Raw genomic sequence first — 15,209 nt, forward strand, 5'->3', positions numbered from 1 at the left:
TTCTTCGTCACCCAAGGTCAAGTGCGGGACCAACGCAGATTATCCATTCTTATCCTGCTTCCCCTCTTTTTATTTTATATTGGGGGCCAATCGTGAGCTTTTTGCATTGTTTTTATAAAAATGATGATTTACTTCATTCCTCATGTATTGGCCCTTTAACCCTTTCAAGACCGAGCTCATTTTGGCCTTCAGGACCAGCCCCATTTTTTCAAATCTGACATGTATCACTTTATGTGGTAATAACTCTGGAATGCTTTTGCCTATCCAAGCGATTCTGAGATTGTTTTCTCGTGACATATTGTACTTTATATTAGTGGAAAAATGTGGTCAATAATTTCATTGCTTATTTGTGAAAAACACCAAAATTTTGAGAAAATTGGCAAAAATTATGATTTTTCTAATTTTAAATGTATCTGCTTGTAAAAGAGATAGTAATACCACACAAAATAGTTAAAATTTCACATATTCCATATGTCTACTTTATATTTGCATCGTTTTTTGAACATTATTTTATTTTTCTATTACGTTACAAGGCTTAGAACTTTATCAGCAATTTCTCACATTTTCTAGAAAATTTCAAAAGGCGATTCTTACAAGGACCAGTTCAGTTCTAAAGCGGCTTTGAGGGCCTTATGTACTAGATAGACCCCATAAATCACCCCATATTAAAAACTGCACCCCTCAAAGTATTCAAAACAGCATTCAGAAAGTTTCTTAACTCTTTAGGCGTTTCACAAGAATTAAAGCAATGTAGAGGGGAAATTGACAAATTTTTTTTTTTTTTGCTGCAATTCATTGGTAAACCATTTTATTTGTAATACAGAAGGTTTTACTAGAGAAACGCAACACAATATTTATTGCCCAGATTCTGCAGTTTTTAGAAATATCCCACATGTGGCCCTAGTGTGATAATGGACTGAAGCACCGGCCTCAGAAGCAAAGGAGCACATAGTGGATTTTGTGGCCTCCTTTTTTTAGAATATATTTTAGGCACCATGTTGGGTTTGAAGAGGTCTTGTAGTGCCAAAACAGTGGAAATCCCCCAAAAGTGACACGGTTTTGGAAACTGCACCCCTCAAGGAATTTATCTAGGGGTATAGTTAGCATCTTGACCCCACAGGTCTTCTGCTATATTTATTGGAGTTTGCCTGTGAAAGTAAAAATCTACTTTTTTCTGAACAAAATATGAAAAAAAATAATATTTGCAAGGAATAAAGAATAAAAAGCACCCCAAAACTTATAAAGCTACTTCTCCCGATTACAGCAATACCCCATATGTGGTACTAAACTGCTGTTTGGACCCACGGCAGAGCTCAGAAGGGAAGGAGCGCCATTTGGATTTTGAAGCGCAGATTTTGCTGGATTGGTTTTCAGTGCCATGTCGCGTTTGCAACGCCCTGGAGGGAGTAAAACGGTGGAAACCCCCCAAAAGTGACCCCATTTTGTACACTACACCCCTCAAGGAATTTTTCTAGGGGTATAGTTAGCATTTTGACCCCACAGTTTTTTTGCTGAATTTAGTGGAATTAGGCCGTGAAAATGAAAACCTATTTTTTTTATGAAAAAACATAGAAATGTTTAATTTTTACAATGAATAAAGGAGAAAAATCTCCCCAAAATTTGTAAATAAATTTGTCCTGATTACAGCAATACGCCATATGTGGTAATAAACTGCTGTTTGGACCCACAGCAAGATTCAGAAGGGAAGGAACAATATTTGGCTTTTGGAGCTCAAATTTAGCTGGAACGGTTTTCCGGTGTCATGTCGCATTTGCAAAGCCCCTGAGGTACCAAAACAGTGGAAACCTCCCAAAAGTCCCTTTAGGGGACTGGAACGAGCGATCATTAGGTCGCTGGTACAATACACTGCAGTACTAATGTATTGCAGTATAATATCATTTTTACAGGCTCCTGTAACAGCTCGATCTCTGTTCCGGTCCATAGTCCCGGATGTCAGCTGTAATACACAGCGGACACCTGCAGAATATGGAGCGGGCGCAGCGCATGAGCCCGCTCCATATATAACCCCCTGCACGACGACATGCTATTAAGTCGTGGTGCGCAAAGGCGTTAATGCGCAGCGGATGGTTCAAAGTGAAAATTAAAATTTTCCACTGATATGCCATTTTAATGCACAATGTGTTGTGCCCAGTTTGTGCCACTGAAGACAAATACCTCATACAATGTTGAGCGGGTTCTCCCGGATATAAAATATCATATATGTGGACGTAAGCTGGTGTTTGGGCACGCTGTGGGGCTCAGAAGGGAGGGAGCGCCATTTGGCTTTTGGAGCGCAGAGTATGCTTGGTAACTGTTCTGTTTGGGGTTTTGCTGGTATTTCAGTTTATAATGTGGGGCTACATGTAGGCTGGGCAGAGTACATCAGGACATAATAAGAGGGTATAATAATTTGGTAAATAAATAATAATCCGCAGATATGTGGCCAATGTCGCACTGATAAATGGCGCCCGATCTTATCAGCTTTTGGACACTGCACAATTTCTGTCGCTATATTCTGAGAGACAGAACTTTTTTTATTTTTTCTTCACCGGAGCCGTGCGAGGACTTATTTGTTGCGGGACAATCTGTAGTTTTCATTGGTACCATTTTAGGGTACATGTGATTTTTTTATCACTTTTTATTAGATTTTTTTGGCAAGCAAAGTGACAAAAAAAAAATTCTGACAATGTTTTTTGTCTTTTTTTTTTTACACTTTTCACCTTGCGCTATAAATTACATTTTAGTTTATTCTGCGGGTCGGTACGATTACGGCGATACCAGATGTATATCGTTTTTTTTATGTTTTGTGGCATTTGCGCAATAAAATCACTTTTTGATAAAATTATTTCTTTTTTGTGTCACCATATTCTGAGAGCCATAACTTTTTTATTTTTCAGTCAAAAAAGCTGTGTAAGGGCTTGTTTTTTGCGGGACGGGCTGCAGTTTTTATTGGTACTATTTTAGGGTACATGCGGCTTTTTGATCACTTTTTATTCTATATTTTTGGAGGGTTGATGACCAAAAAAATTGTGATTCTGACATAGTTTTTCAATTATTTTTTTTGCGCTGTTCACCGTGCGGAAAAAATAATATTATAGTTTTATAGTTTGGGTCGTTGTGAACGCGATCATACCAAATATATGTACTTTTTTTTAACATTTTCATTTTTTCCCTATAATAAAAGACTTATTATAGGAAAAAAAGCATTTTTTGTTTTTGTAACTTTTATAACTTGTTTTTACACTTTTATGAAACATTTTTATTACTTTATTTTTTACTTGTTTTACTTGAAGACCTGCGGCACTGATCGCTGCTATAATACATTACACTACCTAGGTAGTGTAACGTATTATAAACTGTCAGTGTGACGATGAGAGTCACACTGACAGGAAGCTTATGAGGACCGGCCTCCGGCTGGTTCTCATAGGCTGTCGGCTCTGCCGTGGGGACCGGAAGTCTAGACACACAGTCTTCCTTTATGACGACACGACTCTTCGTCATGTGACCGGCCCCAATGTACTCCATGCACTCGCTGTAGACAGCCGGGGGCCACATGCAAGAACAGTATATGGGCCCCTTGCTCTGCAATATCTCATCATCGATCACCAGACTTATGTCGCTCTACCAATCCATCAGTAATTGTTAGCCATAAAAGGAATTACCTCAGGCCCTTACATGCGATCTAATACACAGAAGTAAGCGGCTTTAACCCCAGCCTGTTTTGGCCTTAAAAACCAAACCGATATTTTCAAATCTGACATGTGTCCCTTTATGTGGAAATAACTTGGGAATGCTTTTACCTATCCCAGCGATTCTGAGATTGTTTTCTTGGGACATGTTGTACTTTATATTAGTGGAAAAGTTTGGTCGATAAATTCAATATTTATTTGTGAAAAACAAGAAAATTTACAAAAATTGTGATTTTTCTATAAAATGTAAATGTATTTGCTTGTAAGATAATTAGTAATACCACACAAAATAGTTACTAGTTCACATCCCCCATATGTCTAGTTTATGTGTGCCTCGTTTTTCTCGGATGTTACAAGGCTTAGAACTTTAGCAGCAATTTCTCACATTTTCAAGAAAATTTCAAAAGGCTATTTTTTCAGGGACCAGTTCAGTCTGAAGTGGCTATGAGGGGTCCATATATTAGAAACCCCCATAAAACACCTCATTTTCAAAACTGCACCCCTAAAAGTATTCAAAACAGCATTCACAACGTGTTTTAACCCTTTAGGCGTTTCACAGGAATAACAGGTGAAATTTACAATTTATTGTTTTTTTGGTCAAAATTAATTTGTAAAGCATTTGGCCCTAGTGTGCTAATGGCAGAGGCCTCTGGAGCAAAGGAGCACCCAGTGGATTTTGGGGCCTCCTTTTTTTTAAGAATATATTTTAGGCACCATGTCAGGTTTGCAGAGCTTTTGTGGTGCCAAAACAGTGGAAACCACCCCAAAAGTTACACCAATCTGGAAACTACACCCCTCAAGGAATTTTTCTAGAGGTTTTTTAGCTAAATTTATTTGAATTAGTCTGTGAAAATGAAAATCTACTTTTTTTCTAAGAAAAACGTTGAATTTTCTAATTTTTGGAAAGAATAAAGGAGAAAGAGCACCACAACATTTGTAAAGCAATTTCTCCTGATTACGGAAATATCCCATATGTGGTAATAAACTGCTGTTTGGACCCACAGCAGGGCTCAGAAGGGAAGGAGCGCCATTTGGATTTTTGGAGCACAGATTTTGTTGGGATGCTTTAAGGCCGCCATATTGCATTTGCAGAGCCCCTGAAGTATCAATACAGTGGAAACCCCAAAAAATGATGCCATTTTGGAATCTATACCCATAAAAGAAAGGAATTAATCTAGTGGCCTAGAAAACTTGTCCCCACAGTTGTTTGGTCCATGAAAAATGAAAAATCTAAATTTCTCCATTTTTGTTCCTAAGGTGTAATAGGAGAAATAGCACGGCAAAAGTTTGTACACAATTTCTACCAAGTACGGCAACACCCCATATGTGGATGTAAACTGGTGTTTAGGCACACGGTTCGGCTCAGGAAATAAGGAGCACTATGCAATATTTCAAGGCCCACTATGGTGGTATTTATCATGTTGTGCCGTGATTACAGACGATTTGAGGTGTCAAAATATTATAAACCCCACAGAAGTAACCCAATTTTTGAAGCTACACCCCTCAAGAAATTTACCTAGGGGTATAGTGAGAATTGTGACTATGTGACGGACACATCTCATGGTATTCATCTAGGGGTATAGTAAGAATTATTAGTTGTGAAGTTGGCAGCCTGAAAATCCCGCACTGGAGGGAGGTGGAATGGCAGGTCCCACTGCTAACCCACCCACCATTCCATAAAATGCAGCCCAGAAAATACATTTATTAAAAAACATATGAAAATATTTTTTTTTGCTAAAGTTACACATCTACTCTGCATTTTATCCTCTCACCCAGCTTTATAACCCGGGTGAGAGGGTCACTCCCTCCATTACTATTACAGCTGCCTACAGGGCATAGTGTATTGGCTATAGGGAAAATATTTAGTTTATTTTGGGTTTTTACTAATATTACAATTAGCTATGACAGGTCTGATGACAGGCAATGACAGGTCTGATGACAGGTGATGATAGGCGATGACACATCTGATGACAGGCGATTGCAGGTCTGATGACAGGCGATGACAGGTCTGATGACAGGCGATGACAGGTCTGATGAGCGTTGGTTTTTTTACATTTCAACTGAACCATAGGAGCGGAGCGTCCACCATTGACCCTGCTGTATTTGAAAGTGTGGAAACCCTACCTACCTACCAAATTCTAAATGAGAAGTGTCGTTGCTACCTAACCAGGACCTCAGGCAGTGGGCAATCTAGGGGTATACAGCTGGGTACAGGTGATAAGAGGACTGAGGACAGGACTGAGGACAGGACTAAGGACTGGTTTGGTGACACTGATCACCAGATGATGGTGGTTGTAGTGTTTTATCAGCTGGTGAGGGGACTGATTGCCGGCTTTATGTTCATTTTCATTCCTATCTACACAGCATCTGGCTCTGTCAGTTTCCAGGACACAGTTGAGCCCTCACAGAGCAGGAGATGCTGGTAAAATAATACTTCTGCGTTGTGATTGGCCAGTCAATACAGACTGCCAAATCACAGCACTTGCCGGCACTGGACCATGATCAGGGGACTGTAGAGTGCGTACACTCCTACCGGGGGGAAGTGGCTTCACCTACTCACCTTCCCCATTAATGGCCATACCTTTTCCCAAACCCCCTGTCCCTCTAATAAGACTCAGACACTTGGGTTGGATAAATTTGGCCACAGCAGCCATTTTATTTACAAACAAACATCAAGAACAACAATTTACAAATAATAGTAACAATGGAAGGGGAGTCCTTGGAGCTACAAAAGTCTGTCACGAAACAGCCCAACTGCATAGTATTTTACTCCCAGCCGTCACCCTACTGGCTCAGGGGCACCGTTATACCTGCAGTTGGCTGACCTCAACCGCAACCACTCCCCGGGACTCCACCCAGCGGGATCCCAAATTGACCACTCCTCGGGACACCACCCAGCAGGAGCCCAAATTGACCAGACTACCAACCATAATAAATTGGGGAGGGACCATACCCCCTATGAATCCCCCCCCCCCACAGTAATTTACCACCAACTCCAAGGACCCCCAATCCGCCATACAACTGCTGCGACATTGCAAAACTGTTCCACAGCATCCTCTGGTACCTGCGGAAAAACAAAAACAACGAGCAACAAAGCGAAATACCAAAATAACCAACACAGACGAACACAACATTTTGGGAGGGAGGGTGGGACAAGCTTCCCTGTGCTGTTAACTAAAGATGGCGGCGTCCTTCCTCTCTCCTACCCTTAAGTAACCTGACCTCGCCCCACTCACATACGCCCCCTCCTAACCACACCCCTAACTCCTTAACTCCTTCCCTTCCTACATCCCTGATCATGGTGGCCTCCCCCTATGGCATTCTGCCGGGTCCAGCCTGTACTTGATCAGGGGACTGTAGAGTGCGTACACTCCTACCGGGGGGAAGTGGCTTCATCTACTCACCTTCCCCATTAATGGCCATACCTTTTCCCAAACCCCCTGTCCCTCTAATAAGACTCAGACACTTGGGTTGGATAAATTTGGCCACAGCAGCCATTTTATTTACAAACAAACATCAAGAACAACAATTTACAAATAATAATAACAATGGAAGGGGAGTCCTTGGAGCTACAAAAGTCTGTCACGAAACAGCCCACCTGCATAGTATTTTACTCCCAGCCATCACCCTACTAGCTCAGGGGCACCGGTATACCTGCAGTTGGCTGACCTCAACCGCAACCACTCCCCGGGACTCCACCCAGCGGGAGCCCAAATTGACCACTCCTCGGGACACCACCCAGCAGGAGCCCAAATTGACCAGACTACCAACCATAATAAATTGGGGAGGGACCATACCCCCTATGAATCCCCCCCCACAGTAATTTACCACCAACTCCAAGGACCCCCAATCCGCCACACGAACATACTTAGACACCTTTAAGTATGCAAGCCCCCACCCAACAAGAGGGCCTTTTCGATACCTTCCTGCAGGCGCAGAGTCCACAGGTCAATCCCCACGGCCGTCAGGTGCACACCATCACCTAGCTAATAATTACCCTGGCCATCCTCGAAGTCATATGACGCACGAAGACCCCCCCGTTTCTCACCACGAAACCCGAAACTGCCCGATTAACCTTTACCCTGGCTTTATTTAACCGCGGCACCGATCATGCATGCCGCCAAAACTTCCGCGGGACAATCTCTGACCACACCACCTTAATACGCGGGAAAACGGACCATAACCTGAGTAGATCGTATTTTATATCCCTGATCAACTCACGAAAAGGACGACTACCCAAATCGTTACCCCCGACATGTAACACCAAGACATCCGGGGCCCTGTCCATCAGTGCAAACCGATGCACGTCCGGCAACACCCGACTCCACAGCATCCCCCTACTCCCAAGCCACCGCACGACTACATCCTCCCGCCGAAAACCCAACTGCCGCCCGTCCGGACGAACATCCGCCCGCTCCGCCCCCCAATGAACGTAGGAATGCCCGACGATCCACACCAATCGGCCCGCGGGTCCTGAAAAATAAAACCACTGATTAACAAAACGAGTAAGGATGCAAGCGAAACATGGAGGAGGAGAGAAAAAGCGACGAGGGGAGCAGGAGGGAGTGTAGAGAAGGAGGGATTACGACTGGACTATCATATAAACCAGGGGTCTCAAGCACGCGGCCCGCGGGCTGCATGCGGCCCCTGGGGCTGTCATCTGCGGCCCGCGGGACACAGAGCCGCTAGTATAGGCTCTGCTCCGAGACTCTGGAATTCCCTGACATCGCTGTTCACATATGAACAGCGATGTCTGGGGCTTCCCCAGAGCCGGAGTCCCGAGCAGAGCGCTGGTGTCGGCTCTGCTCCGGGACTCTGTGGAATTCCCTGACATCGCTGTCCACATATGAACAGCGATGTCTGGGGCTTCCCCAGAGCCAGAGTCCCGAGCAGAGCGCTGGTGTCGGCTCTGCTCCGGGACTCTGTGGAATTCCCTGACATCGCTGTCCACATATGAACAGCGATGTCTGGGGCTTCCCCAGAGCCGGAGTCCCGAGCAGAGCGCTGGTGTCGGCTCTGCTCCGGGACTCTGTGGTATTCCCTGACATCGCTGCCCATATATGGACAGTGTGTCAGGGTCTTGCCCAGAGCGGAGCAGAGCGCTGGTGTCGGCTCTGCTCCTGGACTCTGTGGAATTCCCTGACATCACTGTCCACATATGAACAGCGATGTCTGGGGCTTCCCCAGAGCCGGAGTCCCGAGCAGAGCGCTGGTGTCGGCTCTGCTCCGGGACTCTGTGGAATTCCCTGACATCGCTGTCCACATATGAACAGCGATGTCTGGGGCTTCCCCAGAGCCGGAGTCCCGAGAAGAGCGCTGGTGTCGGCTCTGCTCCGGGACTATGTGGAATTCCCTGACATCGCTGCCCATATATGGACAGTGTGTCAGGGTCTTGCCCAGAGCGGAGCAGAGCGCTGGTGTCGGCTCTGCTCCTGGACTCTGTGGAATTCCCTGACATCGCTGTCCACATATGAACAGCGATGTCTGGGGCTTCCCCAGAGCCTGAGTCCCGAGCAGAGCGCTGGTGTCGGCTCTGCTCCTGGACTCTGTGGAATTCCCTGACATCGCTGTCCACATATGAACAGCGATGTCTGGGGCTTCCCCAGAGCCGGAGTCCCGAGCAGAGCGCTGGTGTCAGCTCTGCTCCGGGACTCTGTGGAATTCCCTGACATCGCTGTCCACATATGAACAGCAATGTCTGGGGCTTCCCCAGAGCCGGAGTCCCGAGAAGTGCGCTGGTGTCGGCTCTGCTCCGGGACTCTGTGGAATTCCCTGACATCGCTGCCCATATATGGACAGTGTGTCAGGGTCTTGCCCAGAGCGGAGGAGAGCGCTGGTGTCGGCTCTGCTCCTGGACTCTGTGGAATTCCCTGACATCGCTGTCCACATATGAACAGCGATGTCTGGGGCTTCCCCAGAGCCGGAGTCCCGAGCAGAGCGCTGGTGTCGGCTCTGCTCCGGGACTCTGTGGAATTCCCTGACATCGCTGCCCATATATGGACAGTGTGTCAGGGTCTTGCCCAGAGCGGAGCAGAGCGCTGGTGTCGGCTCTGCTCCTGGACTCTGTGGAATTCCCTGACATCGCTGTCCACATATGAACAGCGATGTCTGGGGCTTCCCCAGAGCCTGAGTCCCGAGCAGAGCGCTGGTGTCGGCTCTGCTCCTGGACTCTGTGGAATTCCCTGACATCGCTGTCCACATATGAACAGCGATGTCTGGGGCTTCCCCAGAGCCGGAGTCCCGAGCAGAGCGCTGGTGTCAGCTCTGCTCCGGGACTCTGTGGAATTCCCTGACATCGCTGTCCACATATGAACAGCAATGTCTGGGGCTTCCCCAGAGCCGGAGTCCCGAGCAGAGCGCTGGTGTCGGCTCTGCTCCGGGACTCTGTGGAATTCCCTGACATCGCTGCCCATATATGGACAGTGTGTCAGGGTCTTCCCCAGAGCGGAGTCCCGAGCAGAGCGCTATTATCGGCTCTGCTCCGGGACTCTGGGGAAGCCTCTGACATCGCTGTCCATACATCGACAATGATGTCAGGGGCTTCCCCAGAGCAGGAGTCCCAGTGATGTCAGGAGCACAGCTGGAGTCCCAGGAAGAGCCTACTAGCGCTTTGCCTGGGACTACAGCTCTGGGCAAGCCCCTGACATCACTGGGGCAGCCTCTACAGAGGGCCCTGGGGCAGCCTCTACAGAGGGCACTGGGGCAGCCTCTACAGAGGGAACTCAGGCAGCCTCTACAGAGGGCACTGGGGCAGCCTCTACAGAGGGCTCTGGGGCAGCCTCTACAGAGGGCTCTGTGGCAGCCTCTACACAGGGCACTGGGGCAGCCTCTACAGAGGGCACTGTGGCAGCCTCTACAGAGGGCACTGTGGCAGCCTCTACAGAGGGCACTGGGGCAGCCTCTACAGAGGGCACTGTGGCAGCCTCTACAGAGGGCACTGTGGCAGCCTCTACAGAGGGCACTGTGGCAGCCTCAACATAGGGCACCCTCTACAGAGGACACTGTGGCAGCCTCTACAGAGGGCACTGTGGCAGCCTCTAGGGAGGGCACTGTGGCGTTATCTACAAGTGGGTGTGTGACAGTATCTGAAGAGGACACTGGCATTATCTAGGGGTGTGTTGCATTATCTACAGAGGGCACTGTGGCCTTATCTACAGAGGGCACAGTGGCCTTATCTACAGAGGGCACTGTGGCCTTATCTACAGAGGGCACTGTGGCCTTATCTACAGAGGGCACTGTGGCCTTATCTACAGAGGGCACTGTGGCCTTATCTACAGAGGGCACTGTGGCTTTATCTACAGAGGGCACTGTGGCCTTATCTACAGAGGGCACTGTGTGTTGCATTATCCACAGAGGGTACTGCGGCAGCATCCACAGAGGGCACTGTGGCAGCATCCACAGAGGGCACTGCGGCACTATCTAAAAAGGGGCTGCCCAATCTTGACATGTGTGCTAACTGAGCCGCCGGACTGCATTTAGCGACACTTAAACTGGAAAGTTGGATTGTTGAAATAAGCACGTGGAGAAATATCTCAAATTTTAAACCTAGCGCTATTATTATAGTAATGTAGTATTATTATTCTAGTAATATAGTGTTATAGTAGTTCAAATAACTAATTGATTAACAATAATTTAGTATTGTATCAAATTTGAAAGTAATGCGGCCCGTCAACTTCCCATTTTTTCTATATGCGGCCCACTTACCCGGCCGAGTTTGAGACCCCTGATATAAACTGAGGGCGCACATACAGCTGGAAACGGCGGGAATCCCATCGACCTATCCGCTTTACCACTTCCTCACCCAATCCCCATGCCACCGCCTCTGTCGCTGCCCCAATCCGAAAAGAATGGGGGGAAAACTGCTAATTTTTCGACTCCACATCTTCCCAGAAGTAACCATAGCAACCAATTCAAAAGATGAGAGTTGGTAGGTAGATTGGAGGGTCTGATAAGTGACAACCATAGCCCACCATGCAGTAACAGCCAGATCCTCTAGAGGTAACAGCTACTGCCACCATTATAGTGACAGCTACTGACCCCAATAATAGTGACAACTACTGACCCCAATAATAGTGACAGCTACTGACTCCAATAATAGTGACAGCTACTGACCCCAATAACAGTGACTGCTACTGACCCCAATAACAGTGACAGCTACTGACCCCAATAATAGTGACAGCTACTGACCCCAATAATAGTGACAACTACTGACCCCAATAATAGTGACAGCTACTGACTCCAATAATAGTGACAGCTACTGACCCCAATAATAGTAACAGCTACTGACCCCAATAACAGTGACAGCTACTGACCCCAATAACAGTGACAGCTACTGACCCCAATAATAGTGACAGCTACTGACACCAATAATAGTGACAGCTACTGACCCCGATAATAGTGACAGCTGCAACCCCCAATAAAAGTGACAGCTACTGACCCCAATAATAGTGACAGCTACTGACCCCAATAATAGTGACAGCTACTGACCCCAATAATAGTGACAGCTACTGACCCCAATAATAGTGACAGCTACTGACCCCAATAATAGTGACAGCTACTGACCCCAATAACAGTGACAGCTACTGACCCCAATAATAGTGACAGCTACTGACCCCAATAATAGTGACAGCTTTTCAACCCAATAATAGTGACAGCTACTGATCCCAATAATAGTGACAGCTACTGACCCCAATAATAGTGGCAGCTACTGACTCAATAATAGTGACAGCTACTGACCCCAATAATAGTGACAGCTACTGACCCCAATAATAGTGACAGCTACTGACCCCGATAATAGTGACAGCTACTGACCCCAATAATAGTGACAGCTACTGACCCCAATAATAGTGACAGCTACTGACCCCAATAATAGTGACAGCTACTGACCCCAATAATAGTGACAGCTACTGACCCCAATAATAGTGACAGCTACTGACCCCAATAATAGTGACAGCTACTGACCCCAATAATAGTGACAGCTACTGACCCCAATAATAGTGACAGCTACTGACCCCAATAATAGTGACAGCTACTGACCCCAATAATAGTGACAGCTACTGATCCCAATAATAGTGACAGCTACTGACCCCAATAACAGTGACAGCTACTGACCCCTATAACAGTGACAGCTACTGACTCCTATAACAGTTTTCTGACGCGAACAATAACATCTTATTTATGGTGAATGATGAAGGGCTTAAAAAACTTCAAAAAACAATAAAAATAAAGATAAATTATTGGAGCACTCCACTTTATTTTTTTATTGCACCCTCCATTTGTACATTGGTGTTTCAGTGGGGTGCTGTGAGCAAAATACTTACCGATCCCCGCATCTTGTATTTTTCGGGTCCAACGCCGCTCACGTGACCTTCCCCCAGACTTGTCTGAAGTTACTGTGCTTTTGAATAAACCGGAACTCAGGCTCTCAATGCATTCCTATGGGAGCCAGAACGAGGCCACAACGAGGCCAGAACGAGGCTCCATAGGAATGCATTGACTTCCAGGAATTCTGAACAGCAGTGATTCTAGACCAGGTCAGAATGGACCCGGAAAACGACAGGATTCGGGGATCGGTAAGTATTTCTACACACAGCACTCCAGTGAAACACCAATGTACAAATGGAGGGTGCAATAAAACAATAAAGTGGAGTGCTCCTTTAAATGCTAATTTAAATGTACTGCAAAATGGTCACAATGAAGGAAGACAAAAGCGGAAAAAATTATTTGCAGCTTAATTGACAAAATTGGTTGCAACATCAAGGGGTTAATAATTATATTACATGCAGATCACTGTATACAGCTTCTCAGTTCCCCAGGGGCATACGGTTGGGAGCTTTGACTGGCGGGGTCACTTTAAGAATAAATAAATGGGGGGTGGCATCACATCATCCTGATCTACAGGGATTGGCCAGTGATCACATGGTAGGGGGGCTATAGAGCTCCCTATAAGATAGTAATGCCCTTCGTCCTCTTTGGACCCTGCAGCTTGGCGTCTTTCCCTCCCCCACTCCCTCTCTTGATTTGACTCCTTAATGACACGACCAATTTATTTTTTTTTATTTTAGTTTATTACTATTTGTGGGGTGAAATTAGCAAAAAAAAAAAAAAAAGCAAATGCGCCATTTTCTGGGGGATTTTGTTTTTACGGCGTCTATTGTGCAGTAATAACTACATGTTCACTTTATTCTACGGATTAATACGATTACGGTGATATCGACTTTATATTTTTTTCATGTTTTACCACTTTGTAAAACTATTTGTTAAAAAAATTTGTTTTGTGTCACCAAATTCTGAGAGCCATAACTTTTTTATGTTTCCGTTGATTGAGCGATGTGAGGGCTTATTTTTTGCGAGGCGAGCTTTTGTTGTTACCATTTTGGGGTGCGACTTTTTGACTAGGTTTTATTCTATTTTTTGGGGAAACTAACGTGACCAAAAAACAGCAATTTGGGTGTTTTAAACATTTTTATTGTTTTTTTTACGGTGTTCAGCGAGTGGGTTAGATAACATCAGATTGTAATATAACCGAAAAACACAGCATGGATCTAAAATGGTTCAGATAGAGTAAAGATGCAGCCGTCAGCAAGCATGTATTCAATTATGAACCAGATCCTGGGGTGTATACCCATAAAGCATCCTAAAGCATTGCATATGACCGAAAGAAGAAAAGATGCAAGACAAGAACATATGAGAAAATAGAAAAGTACTTTAATGAAAATTACACATAAATACACAATAATAAAAAGAATCCATCAACCAACAGGTTAAAAAAGACATGCACGCCATGCACTATACAAGGTAAGTAACGTCTAAGATAGACAAAAAGTATAATCTGGTAATGAGGGTACGTCAGTACATAAATATAAATAAATGCAAAATGACTACAAATGTATGCCAAATGTAATAGTCAAAAGAGAAGTACTCAAAGGTATGAAAGTAATACCATGAATGAATGACATCAATATATGGACAAGTATATGGCTACCCCCAGACGAAGGCAGTTGCGCCGAAACGCGCGTTGGGGCAGACACATTGCCGTGCACTCACCTGGATGTTCAATGGGTACGTGATTCATCATCATTATATGTTGTTCATACTTGTCCATATATTGATGTCATTCATTCATGGTATTACTTTCATACCTTTGAGTACTTCTCTTTTGACTATTACATTTGGCATACATTTGTAGTCATTTTGCATTTATTTATATTTATGTACTGACGTACCCTCATTACCAGATTATACTTTTTGTCTATCTTAGACGTTACTTACCTTGTATAGTGCATGGCGTGCATGTCTTTTTTAACCTGTTGGTTGATGGATTCTTTTTATTATTGTGTATTTATGTGTAATTTTCATTAAAGTACTTTTCTATTTTCTCATATGTTCTTGTCTTGCATCTTTTCTTCTTTCGGTCATATATATCAGATTGTAATAGTTCGGACTTTTGCAAACGCGGCGATATCAGTTATGCTAACTTATATGTTGTTTAACATTACTTTAGGGAAAAAATGGGAAGAG

The sequence above is a fragment of the Rhinoderma darwinii genome, chromosome 10 (genome assembly GCF_050947455.1).
Source record: "Rhinoderma darwinii isolate aRhiDar2 chromosome 10, aRhiDar2.hap1, whole genome shotgun sequence".
Taxonomy (NCBI): domain Eukaryota; kingdom Metazoa; phylum Chordata; class Amphibia; order Anura; family Rhinodermatidae; genus Rhinoderma; species Rhinoderma darwinii.